This window comes from Gymnogyps californianus, chromosome Z, assembly GCF_018139145.2.
Source record: "Gymnogyps californianus isolate 813 chromosome Z, ASM1813914v2, whole genome shotgun sequence".
NCBI lineage: Eukaryota > Metazoa > Chordata > Aves > Accipitriformes > Cathartidae > Gymnogyps > Gymnogyps californianus.
The window spans coordinates 52,441,257-52,446,918 of NC_059500.1; the positions used below are offsets into that span (position 1 = coordinate 52,441,257).

The 5,662-nt window shown below is 43.1% G+C and overlaps 1 protein-coding gene across 1 annotated transcript in view; it reads left to right on the forward strand.

Annotated features, from left to right (window-relative positions):
- Positions 1–303: 303 nt before the first annotated feature.
- The window catches only part of PTPRD (protein tyrosine phosphatase receptor type D), a 329,742-nt gene continuing 324,383 nt past the window's right edge, over positions 304–5,662 (forward strand). Inside the window, exon 1 of the mRNA XM_050913754.1 lies at positions 304–358. The gene's annotated coding sequence lies outside the window, so the exon portion shown is untranslated. The remainder of the gene's footprint in view (positions 359–5,662) is intronic.

Sequence of the window (5,662 nt, forward strand, 5' to 3'; positions counted from 1 at the left end):
GAAGAAAAGAAGAATAGAGCAGAGCGGAGGAGAGGTGGCGCTGGCAGGAGGAGGCAGGCGGGGACCTGGCTCTTCTGGATGCTGGATTTTCGGACTCTCGTTGACTCTCTCCCGCTCCCCGGCGCCGGACTGTGAGAGACACGCACCAGCGCCAGGCAGCAGCGGCGGGGGGCTCCGCTCGTAGCCGCTGCTGCTGCTGTTGCTGCTGCTGCTGCGGGGCTTGGATTAAATTGGCCGCCCCGGAGCCGAGCGGGAGCAGCGGGAAGAGGTGGCGGCGGCAGCGGCGGGAAGCGGCGGCAGGCGCACAGGCGGCGGCGGCGGCGGCTGCTGCTGGGACCGAGGGAGCCAGCATGACCAGGTAACTGCCCCGCTCCTGACCCATTTTTTCCCCCGCCGCCGCTCCGTCTTTGCCGCCTCTTTCGGCGCGTTTGTGCGTGTGAGCGCGCATAAAAATGTGTGTGCGCGCGCGCGCGGGTGTGTGTGTGTGCAGCCCGGTACACATGTGCCTCACACACAACTCTCCCCCCGGATGCCCCGGGGCTCCCCCGCGGCCGTTGCCAGCCCGCTCCCCTCTCCTCTCCGCCGGGTCTCAGCCTGGCGGCGAGGCCTGCTCGGGGAGCGAGGGGAGCTGCGGTGCGGGGACGGGGGATGGGGCAGGGTGAGGGCGAGTGATGGATCGGAGTCGACGTTTCCACTGAATGCCACTGTACACGGGCGGGGAGCGGGGGCTACACTAATTATTAATATTAATGTTAATTATTTTGTATATTCTAACGGGGGGGGGAGAACGGAGAAGGTAGCATGGGTGAGAGGCGAGGCGCCTGCGGCTGGAGAGGGGGTGTGGGGGCGAGCGGCCGGTAGGGACCCCCGGCGCCGGTCCGAGGACGGCTCCCTCCCTCCTCCTCCTCCTCCTCCTCCTCCTCGTCCTCCTCCTCCTTCTCCCCCTCCTCCTTCTCCTCTCTCGGCGGAGCGGGGAGGCACGGAGATGCGAAGCTTTTCACAGGTTAGGCTTTTAATTTCTTTGTTTACTCTCCCGAAACCACTTGAAAGGAAGCACATCGGGCTGGAAACTCAGTTTTCCGAGTGCTTACAAAGGGGCTCTTGAATTTGTTCAGCAAACTTAGCAGCTCCCTCTGCGCCGTCTGCCCGCGCGAGCGGGCACTCCTCACTGCTGCAGCCGGGCTCTCCTAGGCTGGCAAATAAAACAGTTGTTTTCTTCCACCGAATTCCGTATTTTGCCTGTTTTCTATCCCCTCCTTCCCCGACAGAACTTTATTATTTCCTTTTTAAGTGATTACCACTCACCTTTGCATGTATGGCTTTTGAATGTCTGCTCCTCGTTGTTACTTCTCCAGACGGCTGTCACGCGTATTTTATTCTTTTGCCTGGCCTTTGTACAGTTATTGCCTCGTGGAAGGATGGCAGCTTCTTTACCATGCTTACCATGTCCATATTCTTGGTTTCGACATACATAGAAGGGTCATTTTATTTACGCAGAATAGTTAGGGGTTTATGTGTTCCTGCACTTGTCGCCTGAGAAGGTGTTGCGTTGGAGATGAGTCTGTAGATGCTGATGTGCTTTGGAGTTTCTTGTTTGCAGACATGAGTATTTTTGGTGAAGCCTGTATTCTCTTAAACTTAGGATTAATGTGGGAAGTTATGATTGTCTTCTCAGCCTTTCAGAGATCGCTTCCAACATACCTTTTGTTCAGGCACAAGCAACTTCTGGGACATTCATTGGGAATTTTGATGCAGAGATGGAAAAATGTATATGTACCATATTTTTCCTTCCTCTGGTATCTGCTAGTGGTTTATAATGTTGTAACGGTCAGTACTTCCTTTTCTTGCTGTAAAAGTGTATAGTAAATGACATCATTTTCTCCTGGGCTGGGAGCACACAAAGCTCGTACCATTCTTGTTATTGAACGGAGCAACTCTGAAGAAAAAGAAGATTCTCCCCTCTCCTAAATACAATCATATGTACTTGTATCTTACTTCAGATGGCAATTTTTTGATGGGTTCTTTAAATTCTGTCTCATGAGATCTGCTATTACTGCTTTTTCTATGTGTGAAATTGACAAACTGGTCAGTTTAATAAATTCAGCTGTCAAATTTTGCCCAGTCAAAATTGCTAAAAGCTGTAAATGCACTGGCATGAGATTTTCAAGGCACTGAGTGTTACATGGAAAGGAAGAAGGATTTAATGAGAGACTTTTTACAGGAGTAGCTTTCCAATTTTAGTTTTGTCACTTGTGGTAATATGGTGGAGTATATTTAGATTTCTCTCAATGCAGAAATGATGTATAGCTTTTCTGTATCCACTTAAAGCACTGAAAGCTTTGCCTAAGTAGAAGACTTCTACTCTAAGAAGGCACTAAGAAATTCATTATGGTTTGTGTGTGCTATGGCAAGCTGTCAGGAATGGTGTGTGGAAAGGAAAATGGTATCTCGGTATTTCTAGATTTCAGGAATGGGTCTTAGGACCTGCTTTTAGACCCATCAGTCATACTACTTTTAAAATGAGCGCTAAAGAATAATATGAATTAAGCATTCTGCTGTGACGGTTATGTAACTCAAACACCAGCACTGTCAGCGAACTCAACGGGTGACAGTAAATCGGTGCTTAATCTTAGGAGAGGGTTTGCAAGAACAGACTTGGGGGCGTGCAAAAGAACAAAATAACTGGCGATTTAAGTCAGCGATTCACCTTTCATTTTTACGATTGCCCTTTGTTCCTACGTTTGAATAGTGCAGGGACCAAAACTACACAAGCTGAAGAGTCGGAATCCCCCTGCCTCTGCTACTGTGTGTGCTGAGCCACTAGGGGCCTGTATAAACTGCTCTCACACAGCAAATACCAGTACATGGCATATGCTCACTCTTTCACCAGACATTTTTTACGCAGGTGCCTGATGTCAAAAGCAAGGTTGCCAGTTATTTATTCCTTACTAATAAATGCGACTGCAGTTACTTAGGAGATGCATACAAATTGTATATTATTTGGGGATTTTTTACCCTACTTCATCCATTTCCCCCAGTCCCGTGTGGTGTCCAACATAGTTCTTTCCTCCCCGCTCTCCTGACTGCTATGGCAGTTGGGGATGAACGTCGACTCGGGAGGTGCACATTTTGGGCAAAGTCAGATTTGAGCGTCTCCCCGCATTTCATATTTTCTGTAAGCTGAGAAAATCAGATTTGTTGCCTGTGTGTTTCTTCTATTAGATTAGCAATGGTACTGTTCCAAGCAAGTGTAGGGTTAAAAGATAAACTAAACAGGATTACTTCAAGGCAGGAACAGACATAGATTGATGGTGTATTTAAACTAGCTTTGTAAGTGTTATATAAGTTTGAGAGTGTGGCGGCTTCAAGGCTTTGGGTGGAGCGTAGTCAGCATTTACGGGACCTGGGCTGAAGATGCGCTATATATTTTTGAATGTCAGTTTCAAAAATTTAAAATCCACCAGCCGTAACATTCTTGATAGACATTAAGCAATAAGGTCAAGTATACTTACACTGTTCCATTGTTGATTTTCAGTTTTTCAAACTGACAAGGCAGACAATTTGTAAAAGAGCACAGCTGAAATATTTGCATATTGGATTTCCTTCAAAATGAACTTCCGTTACTAAGCTCTTTGAAAATTCTCATTTAAAAGGATTTTCAAGCTCAGTCACAGTAAGGTCATACAATCAAAATGCAGTTTCTCTATGGTATGTTAATTTTTTAATAAGCTGTCTTTAAAACAGCAGATTTTTATATATCATGTGGTGTTGGGCCAGTTACAGCAAGAGGCTTTTTGTCATATTACTGACAACAGTTGTGCAAATATTGACTGAGTTTAATTTTCTGAAATGTGCGTGTGTTCACTTAGGTAAAGTCGTGATAAAATGTAATGAAATCCACTTTAAAGGTCCACTCAAATGATAGACGTCTGTTCAAAACTGTAAGTCTTACTGAGTGTCAGTAAACCAAGGCGGTGTCTCCGAAATGCAGAGGATAGGCACTTCACTTGCACTTCGGCTATCAAGAAGAGTAATATAGTACAGGTCTACAAATCATTGTGTTTCATTTTTGTATAAGATTGTGGTGATTTTTAACCTTTTGTTCTTTAAAAAGTTGAGAAAAAGGTATAGATATTTGCTGTTTTAAGAAGTTCAGTGTCAAAGTATCACATAATGCCGTCTACTGTAACAGGAGCTTGCTTATGTTGTAATTCTATTTAAAAACAGTTGGCATAACACAGTCAACATACAATATTTTTATGAAAACTCAATTTCACGTACTCTGTGAGTTGTTTACTGTATTTACTTAATCCTTGTTTTCTTTGGGAAAGGCCTTAAATGAAGCTAATTAATGAATGTATGCTGGCAACTTGGCAGCCTAAAGGAAGAAGCCGTGTTTAAAAATACTCCTTCACATGCTATCAGTGATTTACCAAGTAGGAGCAAAGAGGAAGTATTACTTCTCTTGGTGATCTACTACGGTGAAAGCTGCAGTACAACTGGAGAAATCTGATGATGTAGAAAAAGATTGCATGAGAGTGCTTTGCCTGTAAATTCCTTTCCAACAAGCTTCACTTCACTTGTTGTTTAAGCCGCCGTGCGTTGATAGAACCATATGTCTACTATTGCACAATTTTAACTTACATTTCATAAGCTCAGATGGCTTTTGGTTGGTGTTTGATAATATTTATTAAAACATTGCATGTTCGTGTCTTCCTATGGGAAGTGGATAGATAAATTCAGGGAAAATAGATACAAAATAATGGTTTGTTTGCAAAAAAATTAGATTAAATTCAGTAAATTATTACATAAATACTGAAAGCATTGCTTTTTTAAAACATTATTATTCAGGTTCTTTCAATTCATTCATAAAAGCTACAATTCACACTAAATACTCTATCAGCTTATTTTTAACTACATCAGCAGGTATACATAGTCTGTACTTCTCTAAGAAAGATAAAAAGACTTACAGCTTTAAGTGTCGTATGCTTACATGCCATGACAGCCTTCTCCATAAGCTTAGTAGCACAGTAACCAAAAAAAAAAAAGAAAAAAAAGAAAAAAAAAAGGAAAAAAAAAGAAAAAAGTGGAAAAAGAAAAAAAAAGGAAAAAAAGAAAAAGTAATTGATCTTGCAGTAGAGTTCCAAAGCAGATAGAGATTTTTGCAAAAATCAGCTCCCCTGTTTATACTTGTGTGTCTGGTATCTGTTGGGGATTCTGTGTGTTCTTTCAAATACAAAGAATGTACAGAAAAATTCCTCCTTCTCAGCCAACTGAAAATGATGGAATTTTAGGCACTTTGATTTATTATACCAGAGGACATGCCCTAATATACTATCATGCCCTGTGCTGTGCTTCTTCATAGTTAAGCATAGTGGCGTTATTCGAGTTTTTCAGTAATCTTCCAATTATTGGAGTCACTCCACTGGTACACAAATTAATTTGTTGTTTGCAGACAATCAACATGGATGTCCTGGTTAGTGCCAGCTGAACTGCTCACATTTTGTTGTAGTCAGATAATGCGTACTTTTTCCCCAAGCAGTATATCAAATGTGGTGTATGGAGTGACACAAGCAACTGTATTGCTCTTTCTTTTACAGTTTTTAGTGTTCTGCAGATTATGTATCTGTAAGTCAGAGTTCAGTAAGTGGTATGTAAAATC